Here is an 11,503-nt window from a genome sequence, read left to right as displayed (position 1 = left end):
TGGCGGCTCCGTCAGCCCTGAGATCTCCGGGCTCCGACTCACTGCGCACATGACAGTGTCTGTGCTGCTCACGTCTATCCAGCCTCCCCAAAATGACCCGAACGAAACAGGCTCAAGTGTTATGCGGAGCCGATGTCACTAGTCCTTCTGCACCCTCAGGGCCTACGGCAGGAAGTCACCTCCACGCCTGAGGTCCCACGTGGAAAGTGACAGGAAATGACACATCTCCCATTCAGGTGGGAGCCATCAGGGCCCGCTTCTTCCCCTGACCTGGCAGCTGACACCCTCAGGCTCCACCGGAAGCCCCGGGACCTCGACCTGCCCCTGACAGTGACCGTTTGTGTGACTGACACTCCTTGGGCCCAGGCTCAGCCCAGAAGTGACTGTATCAGAGCAGAGCCCCCCCCCCTCTAAGTAACTTCCGGGCAATTCCGTATTTGGATATTTTTAAGGGAAGTTCTTTTTTATTATTACCCGAATATGTCACTGCCAAGGAGGGAAATGTCCACCTAAACCACAGCGCTGCTGATTCCCCAGACAGGGCGATTCTGCAGAACCCGGAGCGTGAGGCACAGCACGGCCTGCAGTCCAGGGGGGAGGAGCGAGGTCCTGCGTCCCAGGGGGATGCAGGCTGCTGTCTCTGGCCATGAATCTTTGCAAGGGACACCAAAAATGGGGACAATGCAGACTGTCCCCGCGTCCCCATGTCCCCGTGTCCCCAAGTCCCCAGTTCCAGCATCCCTGCCAGCCACCGAAAGTTACAGATGGGTCTAAATAGAAGTGCACTGTGTCCACGCAGGTCAGCAGTGCCCGGCATGAGCTTCCAGAAGCTCCCTGCACAGGCCCCAGCCTTTGCTTTCCTCCCCAGAAATGAGGGTGTGGGGGACAGAGTCCCAGAGAGCAGTTTCCAGGCTCTCGGCCTCACGTGGGAAGGTGCTGGCTCGGGTAGTAGATGGTTATCAGCTGTGACTAGCTGGCCGTCAGCTGTTACCGGTTAGCCATTAGCCACTGATGTAACTGCCGTGGCTACGCTAGCAAGAGGGGATTGCAGCTAGCAAGTGAGGTTGGTTGGTTGGCAGAAAAGTGGATGGCAGATTGTGGATTGTGTGGATCCCACTTCCTGTGTCTCCTCCGGCTGCCAAGGAGACTGGGGTGCAGGAAGACCCCCTGTTGGGGTACTTGCGGATGTTTGCTTCTGTGTCTCGACCAGCCACCAGAGAGAATATAGTGGCATGACTCCCCTATCTGTGGCTCCATTGTTGTTTCTTTTTGGCCTCACCGTGTCCTGCGTTCTTATGCAGGGAGCGGGAGCAGAGACCCCACATGACAGAGGGACAAAGAAATGGGCGTGCATATCCCTGTTTCCTGAGCTGGGTTCTCACTAAAGACTGTCTGTGTCCCCATTTCCTGGTGGTGAATTTGCCTGTGACCAGTGTCGCAGGCAGAGGTCAGAGCTTCAGCCACATGACCACAGCAGAGGAGGCAGTGTCTGGGATGGGGAGTGACAGCAGGCTCATCCCTGCCCCCATCCCATGGGCCAGTGACCAGGATTGTCACCCTCATAGGAACTCCACTCTCATCGGAACGCCATGCACACTGAAATTTCCAGTTTTTCATCCTTCGGTTTAAGTTAATGCCGCCCCAAACCCCAACAGGACAAAGCACGGCATTGAGAAGCCCACCCAGAACCCCTCTGTTTGTGGCTGCAGCTGCAGGAATGCAATTCCTGGTGGGCGGGGTCCTGCCCAGAGTGTCCGCAGTAGAAAGCAGGGCTGAGGAGGGAGCAGAGGCCCCGCCCAGCCAAGGCCCTGGGTGGCCAGGGGCAGTTGGGCTTGAGACACCGGTTGTGACAGGGAAGTCAGGATAGGAAAGATGGGTCTTGTGAACGGGCTTTGCTCATGAAGCAGCTGAGCCAAATTTGGGACATGCGGGGGCTGTTCAGAGGTGGCCCCAGGACATGCGCTGTCTTCAGAGTGAGGAGCTGGGTGGAGGACAGCTGACGGTGACGCAGTGAACAGCAGGGCGGCGCCTCCTCCCCCGAGGCCGAGCCCTTTCCGGGTGGGTGCCCTTCCTCACGGCCCACTGAGGCCTCAGCCCCGGGTGGGGGTTCTGCAGAGCCGAAGGTGTGTCTGGGGCGGGGGGGCGGGGGGGGACCCAGCCGGCGGGTGAGGTAATGGCCCATCCTGTGTCCTCCACAGCTACTCTGTCTGTCTGCCTTAATTCATTGAGGTTCCGCCAGAGTCCGGCTCTGTCGCTTTACAAGTGGGAAAACTGAGGCTCTGAGGAGGCTTGTGAGCTTCCCAGGGCCTCTCAGGACTCCTGATGAAGAGCAGGAACTGGCACCCTCGCAGTCTGACCTTTAGGTGTCTTCCTAAGTGACCTGCCAGCTGGTGCCATGAGACCTGCTCCCAGACTCCAGCCTGGCCCCCAGCCCCAGTCCTGGTGCAGGGTAGACCATGCCCCCTTTGCCCTCCCGCTGTCCTCCCAGGCTGCCCTCAGGCTTGATGGGACCCAGGGCTTCCTCCTAACTCTGGCATAAGCTGGCCTGTAGCTTAACACGTTGCATACAGATCACGAGAATCTTCACGAGGGATTTAAACCCTGCCGTACGCAACGTGTTAACCTCCCCGGTAGAACGGCAGCCTTCCCTGGGGCTCCTTGGGTGCTACTGGCAGCTGCCAGGGTCACGTGCTGACACTCCCTCCCCTCTCCATGTCCCAGCCACCCTCTCCTTCAGCCCCCACTCAGAGAGCCCCAGCCTTGGTCCCAGATAAATGCCACCTGATTGCTACAGATGACATGCCACATCTCACCTCCAGGCCTGAATGTCCCTGAAACCCAGAGCTGTATGTCCAACTGCTGACTCACAGTCACCTTTGCGTGTCCAGCGGGCATCTCAGAGCTGCCTAACTGGGGAAACTGACTTCCACCCAGATTTGCTGTCTCCGTCGTCCCCTCATGGAGGACCCACTGTCGCTCATGTCTGTCCCAAGAGCAAGTCCTGGCCCCCCCTCTCGCGTCTGCTGCCTTATCTCCACCTCTCCAGCCCCGTCACCTCTTGCCCGACCTCCGTTCTCATCCTCTGTCCCCACCAGTCTCACGCCACACCACTACCGCTCCTAAGAACACACTTCGAGTCATGTCGCAATGCAGTTAGAGCACCTCAATGACTCTCCATCATGCCTCAGATAAAGTTCAAACTCCTTTCTGTGGGCTGGGAGGAGGGCTGGCACGAGGGAGACCTCCGTCCGTCCTGGTCACCATCACCATCACCATCATCATGGTTTGCCTACAAAGCAAGGGAATACATGTCTCCCTGGAAGTGGGACCCAGGAGGCAAGCACCCCAGACAGGGCTTCTGTCACTGTGAGTGAGACCTGGACAAAAGGAAATTAACACCTCCCAGGCCATGGAGAAACAAAGGAGGTTATGAGGAAATATTTATTAATACTCGGGGTTTTTCCATTTCCCTGATCTGAGGCAACTGGCTGAGTCACTCCTCATTAGAAGTTGAGTTACCCAGTTGGGGCAGCCCCCACCTCACTCAGCCAAGTGTGAAACCGTCTGTCTGGAACTCCTCCCTGCACAATGGCCCCGCGCCGGCGGCTCCGGGAGCCTGCGTTGTATCCCATAGACACACGCCTTCCACTTACCCATTCAATCCTCAGCGGGCATTCGGGTTCTTCTATCAGCTGTTGTGACTAATGCTGGTATGAACATGGGTGTGCAAATATCTTTTCAAGTCTCCGCTTTCACTTTGAGGGGATAGAGACAGCAGTGGGATTGCTGGGTCCTAAGGCAGCTCTGGTGTTAGTTTTCTGCAGGACCTCCACACTGCTTTCCATAGCGGCTGCACTATTTGCATTCCCACCAACAGTGCAGGCAGGCGTGCTTTTAAGAAGTCCCCAGAGGGCAGAGGAGGGTATGGGTGTCCCCACTAAGCCTGGGCCTCCCCAGCCTCTCTCAGAAGCCTGATCCTCTGTTACCTGCTAACACGGACAGGATGTTAGGCGAGGGTAGGAGAATCCCACCTGGGCGGGAGGGGGTCCAGGTGAAGGGCAGAGCCCTAGCATACTGGACTCAGCCAGGAGGAGCCGAGCCCAGGAGGGTGCCCAGCCCAGGCCCAGGACATCTGGTGAGCAGCCTCTCTGTCCTCTCACCCTGAGAGATGCAGCTCCTGGGGCATCAGCTTGAGTCTCTCCCTAAAACTGCTCTCTGGGTTGCTTGGCTGGGCTGCCCCGTCTGCCTGGGGCAGCCCCCTCCTGGGAGTTGTACCCCCATCTACCCAGAAGCTGCCAGGGCCTCCCAGAGGGGATGGGGTAGGATGGGGCCACCTTCTCCGGGGGATTCCAGCCCTGGGACTCGGAGGGGATAGAGCGTCCTCCCGGGATAAGTGGAGCCTGGCTGGGAGCTGGGGGCTGGGGGCTGGGAGCTGGGGGCTGGGGGCTGGGGGCTGGGGGCTGGGGGCTGGGGAGAGGCAGGAGTATGTTGGAGGCTGTGGTCAAAGGAGGTGAGGAGACCTGAACTAGGACGGGGGCAGAGGGAGGAGAGGGAGCCAGATCACACCAGGTAGAGTCTCCTGACAGGCTGGATGGTGATGCCACTGAGCAAGGTTGGGGGGTGAGGGAGGAAGTGGGGGGAGACAGAACAGGGGGAGGGAGGGAGAGCGGGGCTGCAGGATTAAGGAGGAAGGGCTGGAAGGAGGGATCCCAGCCCCTTCCCTGGGTGGGGGTATTGACTGAGGGCCATGCTGGGAGATGGCCAGGGCCCGAGGCTGGCCTGGCTCAGGATGGCGATGAACGTGGGAGGTGATTGTGGGGCTAACTGCTGGGTGCAAGAGGCCCCCCAGGGAGCCGGCACCTGTAGAGAAATAGCCCCCTGCCTCAGGACGGGAGCCCACTTCAGAACCGCCATGTCCCGGGCCCAGGCTGGACACCCTCCTGGGCTCAGCGTTCACAGAGAAGCCCCCTTCTCCTGGCTACTTCCAGTGTGTGCTAAGCTGGGGCACTCGGCTTCGGGGGTGCCTAGGCCCCCTCTGAGGACCCAGCCCTGCACCCCCAATGGATTGCTTCAGACAAAGGAATATACACCAGGGGAGGAGGCAGGGTGTGGGTGAAGGCCGAGGCATGGCAGGGCCTGCAGACGTGGCCACCCTCAGGCCCCCAAAGCCACGAGCCACCCCACTTCCTGCGACAGCACCAGCCATCTGGGCTCCGGAAATTGCACCAGCTCCCAAATGCCCTCTGGGGCTCCATGTTCCTGGGGTTAGTAGAACATTCAGGCCTCCCGCTGACCCAGAAAGTCGCATTTGTCCCCTAGGGTGGAAATGAAAAATTCTGCTAATTGGGAGAGTGCTCAGCAACCCCGCCGGGACGGGCTGCAGGCCACGTGATCAGACAGCTTTGAAAAGGTTTCCTCACCCTGGAGTGCACTTAGTGCTGTCACTCACCTCTGAAGGCTCACCTGGCCTGCCCGACACACTGGAGCAGAATATCCGGGTCACAGCAAGTTGGCACAAGCTGGACAGGGTCTTGGTGGCCATCAGGGCTTCTGGCCTTGCAGACAGCAGACACTTCTCAGAAGGAATTGCGGGGACCACAGGGCACCCCTGGGCTCTCTTGCCTGACTTCCCCCAGCAGCCCTTCCAGTGGCCTCAGCCAGGCAGCTCCCTACGCACAGCCAGGGAGCTTGGAGAGGGCCAGGCTGCTCACTCTGACCCAAGCGTGGCTCTTTGGGGACACACACCCCTTTGGGCAAAGTCCCAACGTCTCAGCTTGTCCCACGAGGGTGGCCCTGAGCCCTCAGGGTCTTCTCCCTGCCTGCAGTGTCTGCTGTCCGTGTGCATGCCTGAGAAGCTCCTCGGTCCTCCAGACTCAGCGGTCCCCCCAAGGAGACAGGACCCTGTCATGTGCTTGCAGCCCTTTGTGGACAGCGCCCACTGATTCTAACGACAGCTGCGTGGTGGTCAGCGGCCCTGCTCTCCTTTCCCGCGGCTCGAGCACCACCTCACACCTCAAGACCACAGACACACAGGACTTGTCCAGACCCTGGGGTAGTGGCCTCCCAAATATGGCCTCCCCCCCACCCTCAACCTCCCAGCGCTTACTGAGAACCGCAGGAGGGATGCCAGCCCCTGCCTTGTGGAAGCTCTACCTCTGAGTTAGAAGCTCCCAGAAGTCGGTTCCTCGGTTGAGAATTTGTGTCTCATTTTCCAGGAGGGCAGGTGCCTGGCAGCTTGCCTCAGGGGAGGGGGGCCCAGGCCCCTGCAGCTCGTCAGGGATCAGGTGGAGCGGGATTGTCCAGAACACCTACCAAGCCTGCCCCTCAAAGGTGGGGAGGAAGGTGGACCATCCAACCTGGCTCAGCCAGACTGGTGCCCTGGTGACTCGTAAGCAGGAGCAGCAAGGAGGGGCTGTCCCAGGTAGCAGTTCCGGGACAACAATAAGGCCATTCTGAGCAGAGTGGACCCTGGGGGCTGACTCCAGGCTGTGCACGTCCAGGACATTTCCCAGGACTGGGGAAACTGAGGTAGCCCCTTGGGATCATGTCTCGTGAGCATGCTTCCCCTTCCTCCCACTCCGAGTGCCTCACCCAGGGATAGTTGGATGACCAGGTTGCTTGAAGGTTCTCCATGCAGCGTGGCAGGGGCCAGGGAGAGCCCTACACCTTCAAAACAGTGAAGAGCTACAGAGAGTCCAGCTATTCGGCTTCCAGGAGTGGAGGAGAGGAGATAGGAGACATGGTTCTGGAAGACACCCTGAAGGAGGCAGGATTGAGATTTGCATAGCTGGCAAAGGAAGACATTTTAAGAACATTGCAAGTGCAAAGGCACAGGGGTGGGGGAGCAACTTATGGGGTGTTTGTGGTGCAAGGAACATCCTGGCTGGAGTGGCAGGGCGCACTTAGGCCTGCCAGACAAAGAGCCACGCGGGGCAGGCAGGGGTTGAGCTCCAGTCCCAGGCCAGTGGGAGACCCAGGAAAAGGACACTGAACAAGGGCGGGTGTCGTGCGGGAGACCCTGCTCGCTGCACCATTTGTCGTGCGGGGCGGCCTGCGGGGTCTCTGCTCCCGCTCCCCATACAAGAACGCAGGATATGGTGAGGCCAAAAAGGAACACCCACGGAGCCATAGGTAGGGGAGTCATACCACTATATTCTCTCTGGCGGCACTATACTCTCAATGGAGGCTGGATCCACACTGTCCGCAAACCGCCATCCACGCTTGCCAGCCCAGCCGCCATCTTCTTGCTAGCCCCCGTTCTTTCTCTCTTTCTCCCTGCTAGCGTAGCCACAGCAGTTATATTTTGGCCAATGGCTCACTGGTTACAGCTGACGGCCAACTAGCCACAGCTGATGGCCATGCAATCACAGTTGGCCATTTACTACCTGAGCCAGCACCTGTCTATGTGAGGCCGAGAGCCTGGAAACTACTTTCTGGGGCTCTGTCCCCACAGCGGGTCAGGGCCAGAGGGGCATGGGGGACCTGGAGGGCAAGTGCAGGTCAGACCACACCGCTCCACGCTCCACGGGAGAAGCAGAGGCCATGCCTCCCCGGGCCTCTGTCTGTCCCTGCCAGGGGCCTTGTGTTTGTTTGTATCGGTTGTCATGAGTAGCAGCTGGGGCATCTGCCTCCTGGGAGTTGGCAGCTTGGGGACAAAGGTGCCCCCAAAAGTTCCCACCAAAGTACAACACGAAGAAATGCTTACAGTAGCTGTGGATGACTAGAATGTCTGTGCTTAATGTTTTTAACACAAAACACTCTCAATGCAACATCACCTGACTAGTCACAAGGCAATTACAGGATTTACAAATTCCATTATGCATTGCAGGTGGGTGGGCCGGGCGCCGGAGCCAGGAGGAAGGCCTGACCGGGCCTGTCTCTCGGCCTTGCCAGTGGGTCCTGCAGCTGGCCGTGCCTCGCTGTGTTTGAAGCTACCGTAAGGACTCACCTAATGGGAGGTCCTCCTGGAATGTGAGGTCGTGCCAAGTGGACCTTCTGATCCCACGTCCACACCACACTGGCAGGGCAGGCCCGGGCAGTCTGGAAGCCCTCTGGCTGGAAGAGACATTTGCCTCTTTGTAGACGTGATGCACAGGACTGCCGAAAGGACCCACGGTGACATTCAAATGCTGCTCACAGGGCAGAGCTGGGTCTGGACAGGGTGGGCTCTGCAGGCACTGGGCCAGGCACATGTCTTCGCGTAGCTCCTGGATGCCTGTGCCACGGGGCCACCTACACGGAGGGGGGCTTCTCCCCACTCTGCCAGGTCTGCCTTTCCTGGAACATAGGGCATCCCAGGTGTCCTCGCATGGTGTCCTCAGAGCTCAGAGCTGTTTGTCCAGGCAGAGAAGTCCAGACTCCATCTTTGTCTACCCCAAGCCGAATGTGTAACACCAGGTTCTCCAAGCAATGACCAGTTCATTGGTGGCCTCTAACACGTATCGCCTCTGCCTGTCCAGACCCTGAAGCCAGAGCCTTCCCCGGCGGAAGAAGCCCCAAATGCTTGTGAATGAGGCTGCTATCCCAGGCCCAAAACTCCATCACTGCCGCCGAGCAGGGCCACCTGAGCTGGCATGTCAAACGCATGGTACCCCGTATGAGTTATCTCAGCATCTGTCACCCCCAGGATAGTCTCCCCGGCCCACCAGCACGTGGAAGAATGCCGGGATGCGTGCAGTGGAGTCAGATTCCCCGGTAACTGCTTCTCAAGGCAGCAGACACTCTGAAAAAGACAAAGAGGGAATTGAAACCCCGGTGCCCGAGAGCCACCTTGCTGCAGGAGACAGAGCAGGAACAGCAGGGACCTTTGTGGCCCGGAGGCAGCTCCTCATCCTTAGCAGGTCACTGTCACCCAGGCCTTGTGCAGAGCTGGCCAGGGTCCCAGTGCAGGGAGGCCACCATCTCAGTTCACATCACAGGTTAGCAAATCAGTGTGGAATGGACTACGATGGCTGCTGAGGACGATGATGGCTCACACGGCTTATGCATGTGTGTGCCCAGCATGGAGCTGTGTGCTGTGAGAAGGGGAAACTGAGGCCCAGGGAAGCGAATGAAATGCCCCAGGCAACAGTGAGTGGCCATGGAGGGCTCCAGAGCCACACCCTGCTCTAAAGGGGCTCTCCCCTCCGGGGGTGGAATTGTGACTTTGAGGACAAACATGCTTTTTACCATCTGTGGACTCTTGCTACCAAAGACCCTTCCAGTGGCCCAAGCCCTCCCCTGTCCTGACAATCTTAATCCCCCATGAAGCTCCGCCTTCCAGGAAGTTTGGACTCCCAGTTGAGCCTCTTCCTGGGACCACTCCGACCTAACACTTCTCTTCTTTGTGAAGCCATGTACCTGCGGTCGGCCCACACCTGGACTGCGATGATGACAATTCCTTCCCTGAACGTAGCGTCTGATGGACCACAACAGCTCACACACCTTCTCTCTGACTGTGCTCGTGAAGTTGTGTTTCACCGTGAGCTCCATCCGATCCTCGTATCCTTCAGAAAAACCCTCTTTCTCACGCGAGACAGCAAGAGCCTAACTTTAAGCGTTTTGTTTGTTTTTGTTTTTAATTTCTCCAGAAACTCCACCGTGGTCGCAGCCTCGACTTTGCTCCCAACATGTGCTCATCATTTCCGAGACTTGGTATCAATTATGCCTAGGTTGAAACGGCCATCTTGAGGAGTCGAAAGGAAAAACATTGGCCGTTCCCAACGATTCAACTAACAGATAAGCAAAATTCACCAAAATAGAAATGACCCCAGGACAGCACAGCAACACAGGTTTGTTAAGTTTTCTTCAAATACAGCCTCGCCAGCAGACAAGACATTTTTGGATGCCATGCCTGGTGTCCTGTTTGTCGTGCCGGACCCCTAGACTGGGGCATAGGGTGTCGGGGGCACTTCCGGCTTGGCCGTTGACTTGTCCCAGGAACAGGAAAAAGTTTCTCTCTCTCTCTTCACTTCTCTTCTGACCTTAGGAGGACACACACTTTGCCCCGAGTGAGTTGTCCAAGAAGCCAGCAGAGTCTGCAGAGAGAAGGGTGTGTCAGTACAGCCTGCACTCTTCAGTTTACTGGGGTGCCTCCAAAGATGACGTCAGAGAACAGTGATGGACCATGAAAAGGCACCTGCTCTGAGCCTCCTCAGGTGCCTGACGGGCAGCAGTGTGTCCCCCAGAGGGCCACGGGGGAGCCACTGGGACTTGGGTTCTTTTCCTTCTAATTGTTTCCTCCCCAGACAGAACTTATTGAGTTCAGAATGTTCTAGGGCACTTCATCAGGCTGATTCTCAAAGGCTGCCGCGGCCGTGGGTGCCCTTTTAGGCCTCCTCCCTGCCCCTCCTAATTCCTCTACCACCAGAGGAAGAGTCGGCTGTGTAGGGCAGACCCAGCCTGACCCACAGTGTCGGTCAGTGCCTGGAGTCTGGGCCAGATCTGTCACCCCCCTGGGTATCCCAAGTCTCAACCCTGCCCCTGCGGGCAGGCTGCACAGGGTGGGGTCTCCAGGCACAGGCACTCCCAGGGCTGGGATGCTGACTTCCCATCTACCCTTCAAGTTGTGCCTGTGGATGAGTCTCGCAAGAGGGACCCCAGGTGGGGAGACCCTTGAACGACAGGATGGGTTTGGTGGGGCCGACGGGGAAGGACCATGAGCCCAGGCTCCTTGGGTGGCCCAGGGCCAGTGTTTCCCAGAGGTTGCGGGCCCCCATGACATGTGGGCAGGAGAGGCAGTGTCCAAACAAGACTGCAAACAGCGATGAATCACAGAACGAGAGTTGCTTCTTCCTCCCTTCTCATTCCATTGTGCTGACCACATCCAGGGGACGGCTCTGTTCCCCACAGCCACCCTCACACCTGGCTGGCACCAACCGGGAGGAAGTGAGTCTGAGGCTCCGCACTCTCAGCAGGCTAGAATTTAAGACCGCTTTCTATTTTCTTTTATCTATTTTTATGGTAACCTCGCTACGGTCATGACACAGATTTACCTTTTTTTAAAATGAGCTTACCCTTTTAGTAAAATACATGAATTGTTCAAAGGAAAAGCATGATGTAAATAACAGTTTCAAGGAATCAAATCTAAAACGAAGCTTGGGAACAGAGTCCAATCCGGCTCTGACATTTGAAATGCTTTCAGAGCACCCCCAGTAGAAGCTTGGCTGGCCCCGTTCACACGCCTCCCCGATGGCGAGCTCACTCCCTATGGAAGGCATCTCCGTGAGCTGGGAAATGCTGCTCCCAGCAGGCTCCGCACCCCAGGCCAGGGCTGCAGAGTGTCTCAGTTCCCTTTCCTCGTGGGGGAGTTGGGGGGCAGCTTGTGCTCCTTCCACCCCCATCAGGTCCTTAGCCTCTCAGAGGCGCCTTCTCTACCCCCAGTTACAGCTGGTTGTCTTTTTCTCTTAAAGGGCAGTTCCAGGAATGGAGGCCAATACTCTAGGTGCAGCGGACCCTGCCCCAGCTTCCAGGAGTAGACTCACCTGGAGACAGCCTGGGGCCGAAGCACATCAGCAGGGACTGC

General features: G+C 57.9%; 1 long non-coding RNA gene across 1 annotated transcript in view; it reads right to left on the bottom strand.

Moving 5' to 3' along the window:
• Window positions 1-269: 269 nt before the first annotated feature.
• The window catches only part of LOC109459168 (uncharacterized), a 15,788-nt gene continuing 4,554 nt past the window's right edge, over window positions 270-11,503 (bottom strand). Inside the window, exons 6-10 of the long non-coding RNA XR_012491407.1 lie at window positions 7,949-8,722; window positions 6,592-6,757; window positions 6,154-6,317; window positions 5,450-5,555; window positions 270-3,289 (exon numbers count right to left, since the gene is read on the bottom strand). This is a non-coding gene — a long non-coding RNA (uncharacterized LOC109459168). The remainder of the gene's footprint in view (window positions 3,290-5,449; window positions 5,556-6,153; window positions 6,318-6,591; window positions 6,758-7,948; window positions 8,723-11,503) is intronic.

The sequence above is a fragment of the Rhinolophus sinicus genome, linkage group LG13, assembly GCF_036562045.2.
Source record: "Rhinolophus sinicus isolate RSC01 linkage group LG13, ASM3656204v1, whole genome shotgun sequence".
Taxonomy (NCBI): domain Eukaryota; kingdom Metazoa; phylum Chordata; class Mammalia; order Chiroptera; family Rhinolophidae; genus Rhinolophus; species Rhinolophus sinicus.
The sequence above is the reverse complement of the archived record's forward strand: the minus strand, read 5'-3'. Positions and strand labels throughout refer to the sequence as shown.